The sequence below is a fragment of the Vicugna pacos genome, unplaced genomic scaffold (assembly GCF_048564905.1).
Source record: "Vicugna pacos unplaced genomic scaffold, VicPac4 scaffold_20, whole genome shotgun sequence".
Taxonomy (NCBI): Eukaryota; Metazoa; Chordata; class Mammalia; order Artiodactyla; family Camelidae; genus Vicugna; species Vicugna pacos.
Window position 1 is genome coordinate 17502131 of NW_027328741.1, and position 18777 is coordinate 17520907.

Here is an 18777-nt window from a genome sequence, read left to right on the forward strand (position 1 = left end):
CCTGTCTTCTAAGTCAATAATTCTTTCCTCTGCATTGTCTAGTCAGCTTTGTGATGCTTTTATATCATTCCTCATCTCAGTCAATGGGTTTACTAATTCTACTCGGCTCTTCTTTATACCTTTCATTTCATTTTAAACATATTTTATATCTCTAAACACTATCTTTAATTTCCTTCAATAATAAGATCACTATTTTTTTGAAATTTTGATCTTGTAGGATATTGATGTCTATTTCACTGATCATTAATTCAGGGGATATCTCTTGTTCTTTTAATTGTGAATGGTTTCTCAGCTTCTTCATCTTGCACCTACCTCTCTGGCACTGTGATTTATGGAGTATCAGTTATCTACTGCGGTCCTAAAAGAGTTTATCTACCTAATACCTATGTAGTAATACAAGTTAGAAAATGGAAAAAAGAGAGAGAGAGATGAAGAATTTTAAAGAAGGGAGAACAAAAGCTTTGAAGACATTGTATAATGAATAATAGAAAAGCAAGTTGAAGCAGAAATCTGATAAATAATAATAATAAAAATATTTTTAAAAATTTCAAAGGGATTTAAATGGGGGTATATATAATTGCATAAGAAGTAAAAATTAGGAGGGTAATGGAAAATGGAATAGGTAAAACAGATTAAAACATGGGGGTGGTCAGTGTCCTCCTGGAGACTGTGAAACTTTTCTGTATTCATCCTGTTTTGGAATCTCAGCCTGCTGTTTCCTGAGACCCTCCATTGGAGCCCTCATCTGTGGTGCTCCCAGGGCATGTCGGCAAGCAGATAGCTCCCAAACCCAACACTGGGTCAGGTTCAGCTCTCTTTACTATGGGCTGGCTTATCACTGCCCTGCCTGATGCTGCAGTCAGATGTTGCAGACTGACAAGGCAGGATTGGGCATCACAACCTTTCCCAACACCATTTTCAGGGGCTGCATTCCAGCCCAAAATGTAGGGGGCCACATGCACCCTCAGGGTGCCGGTCACTCTGCTGCACTGTGACACTGTACTTTCTGCCTCGGGTTTGCACAACAGAAGTGGGCTCAGGGTAGACTGAGTATCTGCCCTGTCCCTGTTCTGGGCCAAAATCCAGCTCCTTGTTTGTCTTGGTGGACAAGATCTCTGAGAAACCAGGACAGTAGTATCCTATCTGCTTCAGGCTGTAGGCAAGTCTCCATCTGGCTCTTGAGGCATCTAGGTTCTTAGGTGTAGATGCAGGTTTTGCCCCCACTGTCACCTGGGTGCAAAACACCAGAGGTTATGGTGGCTGTGTCTTAGCCCCAACTCTCTTCACCTAGAACTTTTTGCAGATTTCCAGAGATGGGGATAGTACCCTTCCCCCCAAAAGGGCACATCTGCCCTGTCGTTTTATGGAAGGCCCAGGTTGTTCTGCCCTTTGCACCCACAGCAATGGCACAAAGCCTTTTCCATTCCACTGGGATGCCTCAGTGCAGCCATCCCCATCTTCCTCCCAGCTCGGGCAGCAAGGCCCTGCCCCCTGCATCTGGGGTGCATTTTTGGCTGTGTTTCAGAGTGATCCTCTGTGCCTGTTAACTTAGAATTGTCAGTCAAATTATACTTTGTAAAGGTCAAACCTTGGAGGCTCCCCTTCCGTCCTGCCAAACTCTAAGTTGTAGAGGGGAGATACAGTGAATGAGCACCAGTCCTTCTTTGCTGCTCCCTCCCCATGGGATCTGTCCCACTATGTTTTGCCTTTTCTTCTTTCTTTCTTCATTTCTCCTACCAGATTTTTCGCACCTTTATCTATTGAAGAGGACAATGTTCTGGCAGAGTTTTGCAGGTCCTCTGGTTAGCTGAGTGGGTCTGTGGATGTGAGTCTTGGTGCATTTGTGTGAAAGGGTGAGCTACGGGCATCCTTCTGCTCTAACATCTTTGCCTCCCTCCCAAAAAAGTCTCACTTTATGGTGGAAGATAAACATAGTCTGGAAATAAATGGAAATGATATTCCCTGGAAATGACAAGAAAGTGCAGATTGCAATGCTCAACTCATAGGAAATACATTTTAAAATAAGGGCCAAAATGAAAGAAACATGAGATTATATAAAGAAAAAGAGATCAATAAAAAAATAGGGTATTACACTCATTAAATTATATATGGACCCAACACCATAGATCCTATGTATAAAAAGAAATTTTAGTAGACAACAAAGAATTAATTCATTATAAAACAATAATAGTAGATGAGTTTAAGACCTTATTATAATGAAGGCCAGATCATCCAGAAAGAATATCTGTAAGAAAACAGAGGTCTTAATAGCATATTAGATCATTTGAACCTAACTGAAATGTTAGACACTGCATCAGAAAAGCAGAACACATAAACTTTTCAAGTGTGCACAGGATGTTGTCTAAGGAATTAACCACACATTATGTCATGAAATGAGCCTCAGGAACTTTAAGCAAATATAGATTACAGCAAGTATTTTTACATACACAAAAGTATGAAACTATGAATCAACTGTTGAAAGAATAGGAAAAGCACAAACATGAGGTCAAACCACATCCTTTAAAAAAATAAAATAAAACATGTTCAATGATGAAATCAAAGAGGTAATAAAATCATACCTGGAGACAAATTACAATGACAACACAGCTTCATAAAATGTATGGGTTGCAGCAAAGACAAATCTAAGAGGGAAGTTGAGAAGAAGCCAGGGCTTCTACAAGGAACAAGAAAAACCTCATAGAAAGGACAAAGCATACCACCAAAAATAACAAGAACTTAAAGAAACAAAACCCAAAGGCAATAGAAAGAGAAATCTTTAATGATTAAGTTGAAAATAAATAAAGTAAAAGTTGAAAAATAAATTACAATTCATATCATCAACATCTTTAATTTTTCTTAAAAATTTAACAAACATGTAAGCATTTAGCCAGGCTTATCAAGAAATACAGAGACTGGACCAAAACAAAATAAGAAATGAAAGAGTAGAAATAACATCTGATATTTCAGAAATACAAAAAAAAAAAAGGTTATGAAAGCACTATGAGCTTTTACATGACAACAAACTGGACTACCTAAAAGAAATGCACAATTTTCTAGAAATGTACAGCCTGCCAACAGTGAAGTAAGGGAAAACTGAGAACTTGAAAAGAGCAATCAGTATAAGTTAAATAAAATCTGTAATTTTAAAAACACCCCTTGAACAAAATGCCTGGATGCATTCCCTAAAACCACTTTCCCCCCAACTATTTTAAAAAATGAAGATAGAAGGAAAATTCCCAAAGTTATTCTATGAGGCCACCATTACACTGATAACAAAACCAGTCAAAGAAAATACCAAAAAAAAATGAAAATGAAAATCCAATATCCTAGATGAATATATATTCAAAAATCCTCAAAAAACATCAACAAATTAATCCAGCAATACATAGAAAAGATTATACATTATGATCAGTTGGATTCCTTCCAGAGACACAAGGATGGTTCAACATACACAATTCAATCAGTATGACAATTATCTAATAAAGGAAGGACAATATTCACAAGACCATGTCAATACACAAAGAAAAAGCACATGAAAATTCAACATACATTAACCTTAAGAACTCTCATGAAAGTGAGTAAAATGGGAACATCTCTCAACATACTAAAGGCCATTTATAACAATTTATAATACTCAGGGGAAAGGCTGAAAGCCTTCTGGGTAAATTCGGGAACAAGACAAGGGCTCCTACTGTCACCACTTGTGTTCCACACTAATACAAGAAAGGAAGAGGAAAAGAAAAAAAGTAAAAGAAATGCAAAATGGAAAAAGAGGCCAAATTTTCACCAGTACTGATGGCATAAAAATCTACATAGAGTGTCCTAAGGGCTCCACACTGACTATTATGAACAATAAATAATTTCATTAAGGGAGCAGGGTACAAGATTAACCTAAAAAAGTCTCTTGCATTTCTACACATTAATGAAGAGATACCATAAAATGGACATTGAAAGCAATAATGTTTAAAACCCCATTCCCCAGAATATTTTGGATTAAATGTAGCAACATATGTGAAATATCTACACACTGAAAATCACACAACATTGACAAAGAAATTAAAAATGTTTCAAAGAAATGGAAAGATGTCTTGTGCTCTTGGATTGAAATGTTTCAAAGAAATGGAAAGTTGTCTTGTGCTCTTGGATTGAAAGATGTCTTGTTAACATGGCCGTACTACACAAAGAAACCTACAGATCAAGTGCAATTCTTGTTACGAAGCTGTAGTATTTTCTACAGAACCAGAAATTAAATAACTCTAAGTTTTACATGAAACCATTAAAAATTGCCAAAATGATCTTGAGGAAAACAACATATCTGGAGGTATAACCCTCCCGGACACCTTACTATACTACAAACCTACAGTAATAAAAACAGTATGGCATTGGGAAAGAGATATAATCAATTAGAAACAGATAGAGAGCCTAGAAATAATTCCACACACCTATGAGCAATGAATCTATGATAAAAGAGGCAAGAGTACACAATGGAGAAAAGACAGTCTCATCAATGGATGGTGTTGGGATAGCTGGACATCTACATGTAAAACAGTGAAATGAGAGCATTCCCTGACATCATATACAAAAATAAACTCCAAGTATATTAAGGACCTAAATATAAGACCTGATAATATAAAACGTCTAGAAGGGAATGTAGGTGAAACCCTATTGGATATATATCATAGGAATATTTTCTTATATCAATCTCCTAAGGCAAAAGAAATAAAAGCAAAAATAAGCAAGTGGGACCTAAACAAACTTGAAAATTTCTGCACAGCTAAGGACAATATCAATGAAATGAAAACACTGCCTGTGTAATAGGAGAACATATTTGCAAACAATGCAAGTGACCAGGGGTTAATAGATGTATGTTAATAGATGTAAGATGTATTTAGATTACACAACACAAGGTGAAAAACAAAAACCCAATCAATAACAAGAGCAGAGTACCTGAGTTAATATTTTTCCAAAGAAAACTTACAGATGAGTAACAGGCAAGTGATAAAATTGCTCAACATAACTAATTATTAGGTAATTGCAAATCAAAACTGAAATGAGTTATCACTTCACATAGGTCAAATGGCTATTATCAAAAAGTCTACAAATAGTAAGTGTTGGAGATGATGTTGTGGTAACAAATCTCTTGTATACTCTTGGCAGGAATGTAAATTGCTACAACTTCTATGGAAAACAGTATTCAGATTTCTTTAAAACCTAAAAAGTTAACTACCATATGACCCAGTAATGCCTCTCATAGAAAAAATCTGGGGAAACACCCTAAATTGAGAGGAACCAATGTTCCCAATAGCAGTGTTTATAATATACAAGACAGGGAAGCAATCCAAGAGTCCACAATAGACTATGGACTTAAGAAGATATGATGTTTCTATAAATATGCCATAGAATATTACTCAGTGATGAAAAAGTATAACACTATGTTATTTCAGCATCATGAATGAACCTAGTAAATACTCTGCTTAGTGAAGTAACTTAGAAAAAGACAAAAGAATATAACATAATTTATATGTGGAATATAAAGAATAACAATTATCAGTTTACATCAATCTATAGCTATCTTTTGATAGATGACAGATAAATAGATGGACAGATACATACATACATGGTAGGTAGATAGATAGATAGATAGATAGATAGATAGATAGATAGATAGATAGATACATGGATAAATAGACAGAGACATGATGGAGAGGTAAAGAGATTAGATAGACAAGACTTAAGCAGGCTCAAAGATATGGGAAAATATTTATGTTTACCAAAGCGGAAGGAAAAGAGAATTTAATGGTAGGACATTGACAGATACAAACTAGTATAAATAAAGGAGAGAAGCAACAAGAATAATCTGCATAGGTCAGGGAATTATACACAATGGCTTAAAATAATTGTATGTTACAATCATTTTAATAATTCATAATGCAATAAAATCTACAAACTGGTAAAAATAACTATGCTTTACTTCTGAAACTACACAATATACTACATCTACTGTACTTCAATTAAAAATAAAACATCTCATGTGTAATTTAGTCCTTTATCAGCTGATAGAAGCTTCCTTAAATATTATTTTATTTTTAATCTTTACCTTTTATGATTACTGTTTCAATTTATTTCTTTTACTGCTATGAACATGTAACCAGTTTGAAGTATCTATATTTATTGCAACTGATTTCCTATTTTTCTCTCTTTAATCCATATATTATAGTAGCATTTAAAAACATACCCAAAGAAACAGTTGCAAACTTCTCGTGGTCTCTCCTTAGCATTTTGGTCAATGTTTTGCATATTTTTGCCATTTTATATTTCTTGGAAAGCTTCTTTTTTACACCTATTATAAGTTATCTCGGTTGTTTATTTTACCTCATTCAGGTATTGTTTGTCTGTTAAAGTCTTTATTTTCACTGTATCTCTAAGTGATAATTGTGTAAGTATTAATGGGTGAGACATTTTGTATTTTAGTATTTGAAAATGTAATTTTATTTACCCTTGGCCTATGTTTTCTTCTCAGAAATCTGCTGATAGCCTAATGGGGGTTCATTTGTAGATTATCATAACTTTTTTGGATGCTTTTAAAATTTTACTCTGTCATTGACTTGCCAATTTGCATATGACGTATCTTGAAGGAGGTCCCTTTTTCTTATAGTTATTGGTGTTGGCTCACGGACATGTATATCAGCTTCTTACACAGGTTCGGAAAGTTATCAACTATTACTTCTTTAAATAAACCATTAGCTGCCTTCTAAATTTCTTCTCCCTCCAGGATTCCAGTCTAATGTGTACTTCCTGAAGAAGTCTGATGGCTATTGTAGAATTCCCTCACTTTTTAATATCTTGAATCTCTGCCCTCTCCTATCATTTCTAGTTTTGTATTGGTGAGTTTGCTAATCTCTCTTCCACAAAGACAGTCTACTTCCAATGCTTTCTGTTGCTTTCTTCATCTCATTTATTAAATTCTCCTGGTCCTCCAATACTATTTGGTTATTTTATAGATTCAGTCTCTTTGATAATGTATTCCTTATCATCATTTCATTTATTCCTGAGCTCACTAAACTGCTTTCTTAGTTTTGTTTTTTGTATTGTGATTCTGTATGACACCTATTTGGATTCTCTATTAGTAATGTGGCAATATACCATGACTTTAAGTTTGTTTGCTGCAGGGTTGACATTGTGTGTGTGTGTGTGTGTGCAGTTGCATGTGCGTGTTTGACTGTGTCTGTGTCGGTGACTTTGTGTGTCTATCTGTGTGTGTGCACGCCCTATAATGTTACTGTGATTTGTCATGGTCTTGATAAGTTATTTCTCTGTTGACACTAAATAACAGATTTTGAGTTGGAGTCCTTGTTTTTGTTTTCTGGTTGTTTGCAATATTGCACAGATTTTGTTTTACTTACCTGAGCTACCTGTGATAATATTTCAAACTGGCACTTTCCAGTCACTATTTTCTGGATAAAGATATGTTTTCATTGTCACTTCTTAGACTTCTCTGGTAGTTAATGCCACTCTTGTCACTGGGACTGTGAACCCTTCCTTTTATTTGATATCCCTTGAAACTCAGTGTACTCAGTGAGGAAACATGTAAAGACAGGTGGGTATTTGGAATCAGGCAAGTGCCTTTGCCATGTCCAGTATTGCAAGGTAACATGTCTCCACCACTGTGAATGGGGAGTAGGGACAGTGTCATGAATGTCTGAGCGTCTGAAGGATGGAAATTCTGTCTCCATTGTGAGTCCCTCCTAATTACATGTGACCATGAGCACTGGTGAAGTTGGAGGTCGAATCTGTGCGAACCACTGTGACTCTGTTTCTACTGGGTTCTCTGAACTTGTGGACTAAGATATCTTAGTCAGTGGGCCTTGGTTGCAGACACCAAATCTGCTCTTCCCTTAGTTCAGCCTCATTTGTGTATTTTAGTCCATCAAACTTTACCTGTTCACATGCCTTCTGGATTATTGTTTTGTGTTGTAGTTATTTTTCTTCAGATGTGAATGCTTTACTGACTGTAGATGTAAGGGGAGAGACAAAAATAATTTAAACTTATGTCACTTTTAAAAGTATATACTTTTTCAAATGAAAGCTTAAATTCTACTAAGGACATTATAAGAACAGTAAAGAAAGTGAACAAATCACATCCCTTAATATCATAGAACTACAAAATATTTTGTTTTTCCTGGGGTTTTTCTTCAATGTTTTTTACACCCACATACACATTTTACTATAATATATCCATATAACATCTTTAAAATCAATTAAATTATTAAAATATTTCTCTGTGCTGTAAATATAGCCCTTTTGGTTTTCTAATTTATTACCAGTATCTTGCACATTTCTGTCTTCTCCATCGTTCTTCCCTGTCCCCACAGGAAACCACTACTTGGTACAATACACATATATACGTGATTCTGTTTCTGTTTTTTTATGATTATTTCTCTTATATCTTTATTTTCCTCATTTAAGTGACAACATAGTGTGTTTTTCTCTGTATGACTTATTTTACTATGTGCAATAATCTCTGGGTCCACTCACATATTTCCAAATTGTAGAGTTTTATTTTTTAATATGACAATGACTTAGTATTTATTATGTTATCTATATCTCACATCTACTTGAGCCAATCATCTGTTGATAGGCAGTTGAGTTGTGCTTCTATCCTTGGCTACTATAAATGATGATGTTAAGAACTCTGTGGGTAATTTATCCTTTAAAGTTAATGTTTTCATTTTTATCAGATTTATAACAAAAACTGGAATTGTGGCTACATATAATGTTTCTATTTCTAGTTTCCTTAGCACTGTCCACACTTTTATAATAGTGGATGCATCAATTTATATTTCCACCAACAGTGCACCTGGGTTCCCTCTTATTGATATTCTTATTAATATTTGTCATTTGTAGAGTTTTTATTAAAAGCCGTTTTGGTTGTTGTGAGATTATGTTTCATTCTGGTTTTGATTTTTAATTTCCTAATGAATAGCAACAATATGTTTCTTTTTATGTGCATGAAAATCATCCACATGTCTGTTTTTGAAAAGTTTCCATGAAGATCCTTCAACTGTTTTTAAGTTGGGGTCTTTGTTTATTAAATATTTTGTCTAATATGCTATATATATATTATGAATATTAACATCTTGTTGGTCTCATTGTCTGAAATTTTTCCTTCTATTCTGTCTGATATCATGTCTTGTTGAAGGTTTCCTTTGCTCTGGAAAAGGTTTTGCACATCACACATATACAAGAATTAGAATCCCTGTGTCACATAATACATCTATTTTTTCCTCAGTAAACTAAAAACTGTAATTGTTAGTTTTCCTTTATGCTTGAAATTTGAAGACAAATCAAAAATAAACATTGCTATGATTTATCTCAGAGTCACTTCTGCTCCTGTTCTTGGTCAGAAATTGTATAAATTTGTGTTTACATTTGGGAAATTAATCCATTTTTACCTCATTTTTTATACTTTGGAAGGAAGTGCTCTTACATCTTCATTTTACATGTACTGTCTACTTTTCTCAGAAGTACTTGTTGAAGAGACTGCCTTTTTTCCATTGTATACTCTTGCCTCCTTCATTGTAGACTAATTGACCTTAGGTGTCTGGGTTTATTTTTGGACTCTTTATTTTGTTCTACTGATCTATGTGTTTCTTTAAGTACCATATTTTGATGTATTGATTGCTGTAGCTTTGTAGTATGTTATAAAGTCAGGGAGGGTAATGCCCACAGTTTTGTTCATTTTTCGAAATACTTTTAGAAAATTTGGGTCTTTCAGATTTATGTATAAATTTTAGTATTATTCTCCTTGTTTTTTGAAGAAACTTATGGATTCTGTGAGAATGAAAATTTGCTAAAAGAAAAAACCTGAGAAAAATACTAAAGTGTGGAGGATAAATCATGCAATATTAACAACAAATGGATTGCTGAATAATTGAAAGAAAAAATATATATAAAACATGACAACCAAAACAAAATCCATGGGGTATAGCACAAGCAGTATTAATAGGGATGCTTATAGCAAAATAATCCCACTTATACAAATAGGAAATATCTCTCTCTTATAAAATATAGTTACCAGCAAATGTTGTAGAAAATAATAAACAAACTTTTTGCTAGAAGGAAAGACAGCTGAAAGGACAGAACATAATTAAATAAAATAAAGATTAAAATAGAAACATATAATCAAACTAAATAATGCCTTTTGAAAGATAAATAAAGTTGATAAACTTTAACCAGACACAAGAGCAAAAAAGATAGTTACAGATTAATAAGCTCAGAGATGAATGAGAAGTTACATCTTATTTCAAAGAAATACAAAGCATCATAAGATGATACAACAAATTATATGCCAATAAAATGGAAAGCCTAGAAGAAATGGACAATTTCTTAGAAAGAACTAATCTCCAGAATGGAATGAGAAAGAAAATATGAACAGATTATCACTAATGAAATTGAATATGTAATTAAACCAAATCTTCCAAGAAACAAAATTACAGGCCTACACAGATACTCAGGTGATTTCTGCCAAACATTTTGAGAAGAGGTTTCACCTATACTTCACAGAGTATTCCAAAAATTTCGAGAGGAAGGAAGGCTTTCTACCCCACATTTCTGTATCACACCACTAGTAAAACTGGAACAAATACCTCAAAAAATTAGAGATTAAATACTACTGATAAGCATAGATGCAAAATCATCACTAAATTGTTAGCAAATCAAACAATATTTTCAGAGGATTATACAATATGAATAAGTCCATTTTTTTCTAGGGATGCAAAATTGATTAAATACCCACAAATTAATCAGTATGATACACCACACTAACAACCTGAAGAATAAAAATTATATGGTCACATCAATAGAGTCATAAAATGTTTTGACAAATTTGGTATCTTTTTAAGAATATATTTCTCCTCAAAGTGGGTATAAAGAAACATACCTCAACATAGTTAAGGTCATATATGACAAGAACTCAGCTAACATGACACTCACTGATTAAAAGCTGAAAGCATCCCCAATAAGAGAAGGAAGAAGACAAGAATGCTCATTCTTACCACTTTTATTCAGTATAGTACTGGAAATTCTAGCCATAGCTATCCAAAATAAAAGTAAATAAAATATAACTAATTAAGAAAAGGAGTAAAAGTATCTGTTTGCAGATGAAATACTTTAAACAGAAATCCTAAAATTGGTGCCACAAAATTTCTAGGAGTTATCAACGCATTTGGTAAAATTTCCGAATGTAAAATTAACATACAGAAAACTTGCATTTCTACACACTAACAACAAGCTAATAGATAGAGAAAGTGAGAGAAATATCACTTTTACAGCTGGATTACAAAAAACAAAAAAAAATCAAGAAATGTTTCCAACCAAGGAGTTAAAAGACCTGTTCTCAGATAACTGTATAATATTTACAAAAGAAATTGAAGATAATGCAAACAGATGAAAGGATATACTGTGTTGGTAGATGAGAAAATAAATTCTTTAAATGACAGTACTAGCCAAGAAAATAAACAAATTAAATTCAGTGCCTATCAAAATACCAAGGGCATTTTCAGAATTTACAATAAATAAATCTAAAATTTACATGTAAACACAAAATAGTTGAAATCAATTAAAAAAAAGAAAGAAAAGAAAACAAACTAAAAACACAAACGCTTTGACAAAGAACTAAGAGGGTGTATCACTGTCCCTCATTTTAAACTACAATTAAAAGCTACAGAATTAAAAGAATATGGTAGTGGCACAGAACAAACAGAATAATGGAACACAAAGAATGCTTCAAAATGAAATCAGACACTTATGGTCATTTATCCCATTACAAAAATTGAATATACAGTGGGGGAAAGGCAACCAACAGGCATATGAAACCGATCAACATCACTAACCATCAGAAAAATGCAAGTCCAGAACACAATGAGATTTTATGTCACTCCTGTCAGAATGACTATTATCAAAAAGATAACAAACATAAGTGTTCATGAGGATGTAAGAAAAACAACCATGATGCACTGCTGGAGTGAATGTAAATATGTGCTGCCACTGTGGAAAACAACATGGAGATATATCTGAAAATTAAAAATGAAATATGTACCAACATTTCCATATCTGGATAATTATTTCAAGAAAATGATAACACTAATTAGAAAAGATAAATTCAAACCTATATTTACTGCAACATTATTCACATTAGACAGGATATAGAAGCATATTTATTGCTCATCAATAGATGATTGATAAAGAACATGTGTGTTTATAGTATATATATCTACCCAACTTAAATGCAGATTTATCAATATTTATATATACATACACACAATATATATTTATATGCACTATATATATGCACACACACACATAAAAATACAATGAGTTATTACTCAGCTCTAAAAAGAATAATTTCTTGTCATTTGCAACAAATTCGTAGATCAAGAGGGTAATATGCTAAGTGAAATAAGTCAGAAACAGAATGACAAATGCTGAATGATTTTACTCATATGTGTAATTTAAAACAAATGAACATAACAACACAGAAAAGGAGTTATAGTTATAGAAAGCAACAGGTTGTTCACAAGAAGGAGGGAAATGGGGTAAGGAAAAGAAAAAGTTGAGGGAAATTAAGAGAGAAAATTTTTCAATTGCAAATTAAATGAGTCAGGGACAAGAAATATACTGTATGGGTATTAGTAATTAACAATAAAACTTCTTTACATAGCAACAAGTCATAACTAGGTATATTCTGGTGAGCAGCTTGAAATGTATTAAAAACTGCAAACAGTATGTTGTGTAAGAGAAACCAACACAGTGTTTAGATTAAAGTACACTTCAAAAACAAGGAAACATTTTTATAGAAAAAAATTAGACTTGCAGTCAACAGAGGCAGAGGTTGGGAAAGGAGAATTTGATTAATGCACTCAAAATCTACAAACCTCCAGCCATAAAATAAACGTGTTGTAAGGATGTCCCATAGTAAAATGAAAATTACAACTAATAGTGCTTTATGTGCTAAATGAATGTTGTTAAGAGAGTAGACCATAATGTTTCTCATCACAACCAAAAGACAAGTTGTATTTCTTTCAAATTGTATCTAAAAGAGATAATGAATTCTCCCTAAAGTTGCTATGATATTTATTTCATGATACTTGTAAATCAAATCACTATCCTGTGCACCTAAACTTACACAATGTTTTATGCCAATTATATCTCAAAAAAAAGTGGAAGAAAAAATGGAAAACCAATGGTCATTTTTTCTCATGTCATTTCTCATGATTGTTTTTGCAGCAAGAAATCTTGAGTCATGATATACTTATCCTAGGTAAAAATACTAATAAATAAGTGATTCTAATAAATTATACATAAAGATACTAATAAAATTAGTGTTTTGTCATGCCTTAAACTTTCTTCATGTTAAAAGCCCACTGCTTCTGTAGGCAACAAAATATCACTCTGTATATTCATCTAAGATTAGAGAATGGAAACAAATGGTAACCCTGGCTGCTTTTGCTGTGAGTGATAAAGTTCACTGTCTCTGACCGAAAGTCTCATCTCCACGACAGCATCTGTAATAAAGGAACCTGCTGGGTTGCTAAAAATCTCAGCATGGTAAAATCTCAGAACTCCTACAATTCTTAACTGTTTTGCAATGGGAATGCAATACTGACTAAGACTTGATTTTGGATAACAATGTGGTGTTTTCTCATGGTTGCAACAGGGGATGTGAGGATAATCCCTGTGATCCACAACAAACATTTTCGCTCAAGTGCTGGGCAAAGAACTGTAAAGGTTCTGCATTATTAGGACTGAGGACTGCTTTCAAAATGATGACTACGCTCACTCTATTCCAGGTAGTCCAAGGAAAGAAAGGTTATTGCAATTTCTAGTTGAACGGGAATAAGTCAGTGGCTAAGTTGCTATAAATAAGACAACGGCTGTTCAAAGCCATAATAAATTGTGTCAACAATGAGAATAAGACAAAAAAAATTAGACATAAGCTTAAATTAAAAAGGAGACACAGTCCTGTGCTGGGCTCTGGGGACAGGAAAATGTATATACCTCAGTCCAATTCAAGGGTTCATTATAATGGCCCTAATATCAGCTTGGGATTCAATGAACAGGTAACAATTAGTATACTGGGAGAAATAAAAACAACTACCTATCCCTGATTGGAAGGAAATCTGGTGGCTCAATGAAACTCTTAACTCACAGAGATTCTGCTAGATGCAGAGGAATAATTCGCTGATGACTCAAATAAGACAAACAGTTGCTGCTTAACAATCCATTTTCACACACACACACACAATGGTAGACATATTTGTTGTACTTAGTGGGAAGAATTCAGTGGGCAGGTCTCAGATAATAGTTTTCAAACACCAGACTACTTTTCTACTTTTGCCAATAGTCTAGCTTTTGCAAGGTAGAATACTACAGATGGACAAATAAACAATATTCTTATTTAGGATTTCTAATTTTGAAAGTAAACTGTAGCTTTTCACTTTTCATTATAGAACCTTGTTAATATGATCGTGGTAAGAACCACTGTCTGATAAGAGAGCTGGAAACTAGCTGCTGAACCAGCCCATCTGAACCCCAGACTGCTAATGTAAGCAAAAACATAGCCACCATCAGAGTTGAGCTCACAAACTTAAAAGCTTGAAATTTCTGTTGTAGGAAAAAACCACTGCCGTCCAGACAAAGTTCTCCTGCTGCAAGTGGGCTATTTTCTTCTCTTGGTAAATTTCATATTGGTGGGATGTTGCTACAGTTTACCCTGGCCCATTTGCCTTTTCTCCAGATTATCAAAGGCTTTCTTCACAACTGGTGACGCATTTTCAGGACTGAATCTTGCCATTTCAGTCTTATCAGCTGACACTGGCTGCATGATTATGAGCAGAAGCCTTAGGCTCCCTGAACTTGCCTACAATTTTTCCAGCATTTCAGGGCATTTCACATTCTGAAAATGCTTCACCTTTAATTTTAAAATAATGGGAAAAAGTCAGAGTCTTCCATGAATATTTTATATTTCTAATATCTGCAGAAATTTGGTGTTCTTGCAGTTAGATAAATCTTTAATTCCACTACCCTCACTTCCTCCTACTCCACACATTTTAGATTGCAATTGGGTTACTGAATATGACCACTCCAACCAACGGGCTAGTACCTCTAAGATGCTTCCTGTGTGAAAGTTAGAAGGGGCACAATTTATGTGGGGTGTATAAACATACATTAAATATTTGCAATGGCACTGTCTCTTCTGTGTAAATTTCTGATTCTAAGAAGTAAATTAATTAGAAGTCAGTATAGTTATTGGTAAGGGGAAGAGAATCAGCTATTTTGGGGTGGGTGGGTGATGAAGAGACAGGAAAAATTCCAGCAAATGGGAATGGAATGCTTTAGGCCTCTGGAGGCATGAATTAAGAAGAAAATAATACTTTTTCTCCTGTACCTACTTCCACTTACTCTCTTGAGTTATTAGTCCTTGGACTATGAAAAGAACTAGTTTGTGGTGAAGAGTAAAGACCATAACGAAATATTTTGAAAACCATGAGAGTTTTGTTGTTTCAGGAAAGTAGATTTTGCTTAAAGTCAACATGTATTTTTCGTTCACTAAATAGTAAAATTCATCCTTTGGCATGTGCTGTGCTTACTTTGCTGGTATACAAGTTAGACAAGGAAAGTGGGATAGACAGAAAACATCTGGAGGAGGTGGTTTCTGTGCTGAGACTGGAAAAGTGTAAGTAGGTAAAAGGAGGACACACAACTTCCAAGGATGAGCTGGAGCAAAAGTGGTGAGGTTGGAGCTAAAATAGTTGACAAGCATTTGCCTGGATGTATCTCCAGATACAGTGAAACATTAAGATATGCCAAGGTAGTCAGATGCCAATTTATAAAGAACTGACTAAACTAAGTTGAGTTTGTGGGCTTAGAGTTGGAAAAGCATTAAGTGCCACCCTGAGGATGTAAGCTGGCCTTTGGCTGGAACAGAAAAGCAATATAAATTATTGACTAGAAAATATAGTGTAGAATCTTGAGGGCAGGGAATGAAAGCACCCATTCGAATGCTTTGAGAACAGCGCAAAGAAGACCATTGATAAAATTACTTCTTAAATTCTACCACGTGCTGAATGTGCCATCTGAGACTACATCATGTGACCTTTATGATTCCAGGGATGACATAATAGAGACCATGATCCCTGGGCCGATACCTGCATTTATCTCCTGTTCCAACCTATCCTAACTTAACACTTTTAATACTTTCCAGTATGAACCAGAAACCATTTAGTACTTTTCCCACTCTCCATGTTTTAGTCTTATTCCAAATTCTTCCATTTTCTCTTCTTCCTTACAAGAAATTATTTAAATTTACTCCCATATTGTTTCATCAAATGATCATATCAAATATCTCTTTTTTTTTAAATGGTAACTTACTCCCCATTTAACTCTTAATTCTATTAAAAAATAAAAGGAAAATACAGCTACACATCTATGTTTATCGTTCAAACAAGAAATTGGCAGATATTTGTCGACATTTTTCAACATCATTTTAATCTTTGTTACCTGTATAATATGGTAATCCTGTGGTAGATCAGTTGTAATTAGGATGACGTTCATAAACTGAAGATGGCTGATGAGTTGGCCTTGAAAGAGAGGTAGCTGATGTATCAGCTATCACTGGCACTAGAATCCGTGGGTTGCTCCCAGGTTGAAGTTTATAAAAACGACCTTCATTGGCAGATATGTTGTGATATGTATTTGGAAAAGTATAAGGCTCCACCATCAGTCCAAAATAATTGCTCTGTATGGGAGACAATATGCTGTACAGAGAAGTAGAATATTTAGTTGTAATGAAGTTCACAACACGGCCATTTGCTTCAGTTTAGCTGCATTGATAGTGCCAGTGGACAGTGGTCAACTCATTTAAAATAGCACGTTGATCCACTGCAATTTGTTCTGTTGGTCTAACTGACCTTGATGATGGAGGAGAAAAATCACCTCTGATAAGGGTAGTTGTATCACCAATTATCTGGGTGGTAGAGGGCCTTCTTATTAGAGGCATGTTAAAATTTGCAGTAGGTTAAAAAGCACTTTCTCCACTAGCGTTAGCCACAAAACCAGAATTATGATTATCCACATTACCCCCTGCTTTAAAGTGCTTCTTTTTGAAATCTTCAGCCAATGAAGATACCAGAGAATCATTTTTAATCCCAACTCTTCTATTTACTCTAAGTAAAATCTGGGGACAGCCTCATTTAAAATTTGGATTATGATAGAACTGCAGCTACAACCAAAGGTGAAAATTTTTAGTAATATTTTAAATCAAAATACAAGCCAAAAATTAGCCTAACCTGTAAATCCTCAGATTTCACGTTTACAATGCAAAGATAATGTCATCAAAATATGAACATTGCTGACGATATTTTTAAGTTTCTTGTTTGGAAACTACACATTTAAATAGAATAGTCATCAAATTTAAGAAGGTAGTATTTGCAGTAATGGTTTATGCCACGTTTTAAAAGCAGCATTAATACCTTTATTTTGATTTCTGTTAAGATTCAGAGTTTCAAGCAAAGTTTCTCATAATTTTGACTTCTTAAGGTACTGTCCTCATTTTTTAGAAAAAATAAAGTATTTTAGCCTTAGTAGTTTAATACAATTTTCAAAATCTATCTTAACATTTATATTACCATAGGATGATGTACAGAATAAAATTTTATATATAAGTTACCAAGTGGTATCTAAAATTTCTGTATACCTTTCTTAAAACAGAGACTTCTTTTTCTTTTGCCAGAAAGTCAACTAGACAAGCAGATCTTTGAAAATTCTGCTGCACTTTACCAAACCCATAAAGGTTAAGCTGTCTAACTAAACTTTTCATACTTCCAATTTGAAATATTCTGAAAGGGGGCTTTCTTTCCAAAACTTCCTTCTTAAAGACATCTTCATCAATCACTATGGAAGGTCCATTATCACCCCACCAGATGGATTTAAGTTTGTCACTCGCACCTTTTTTCCAGAGTTTTCTTGGAAATGACAGAGAACGAAAATCATTATCTTCATCTGGTTCAGAGACACAATGTATGTAACATGGTCTTTTAATCAAGGATCTTTCAGACAAATACTGAACAGCATTTTCTTCAATCATAGTCTTCAAGTCCAAGTCCACAAGGAATGTTTGATTACACAATAGAGATCTACCGGGGTTTCCTGAACCAATTGGTCCATCTTTATGAGACACAACTTGAATTTCTGAAGAAAAATATGCCATCTAAAGTAACTTTATCTACAGCTACATTTTTATTCTGCATGATTTTGAGCACTGCATCTTCAAATGCTGCTTTGGTAGGCCTGCACAGATAAACTGCTAGGCCATCACAATGGTTCTCAACCTGAGTAGCTGTGACATCACAAAACGACTGGTCTCCTAGCAACTCAAGTGTAATGTTCAGTCAGTGTTTACTTCTCATTTATCCAGTTAAAATGAAACATGTTTGATGTTTATTTTTATAGTGTGATCTGCAAATATTATCCACACAAAATCTTTTTAATAATTTAATTTTGGGGTCTATGAAATAAAACCAATATCGATCCTTTTGTACATAAATTTACACCAGATTGGGGAACAGAGTATAAATAATGCAGAAAATATATAAAATAATTTTAAATTTTGGAATTTACAGTGAAAACTGTTTAAAACCTCTACATAAAATTTATAACACTTTCATGATCAGTTGTAATTAAGGTGAAAAATAATTTGATTTGGAAATGGAAGTATGTATT

The 18777-nt window shown here is 34.0% G+C and overlaps 1 long non-coding RNA gene across 1 annotated transcript in view; it reads right to left on the minus strand.

The window, feature by feature from the left end:
- The window catches only part of LOC140693823 (uncharacterized), a 36498-nt gene extending 18222 nt beyond the window's left edge, over positions 1 to 18276 (minus strand). Inside the window, exons 1-3 of the long non-coding RNA XR_012069523.1 lie at positions 18004 to 18276; positions 16558 to 16814; positions 7939 to 8009 (exon numbers count right to left, since the gene is read on the minus strand). This is a non-coding gene — a long non-coding RNA (uncharacterized lncRNA). The remainder of the gene's footprint in view (positions 1 to 7938; positions 8010 to 16557; positions 16815 to 18003) is intronic.
- Positions 18277 to 18777: the final 501 nt, after the last annotated feature.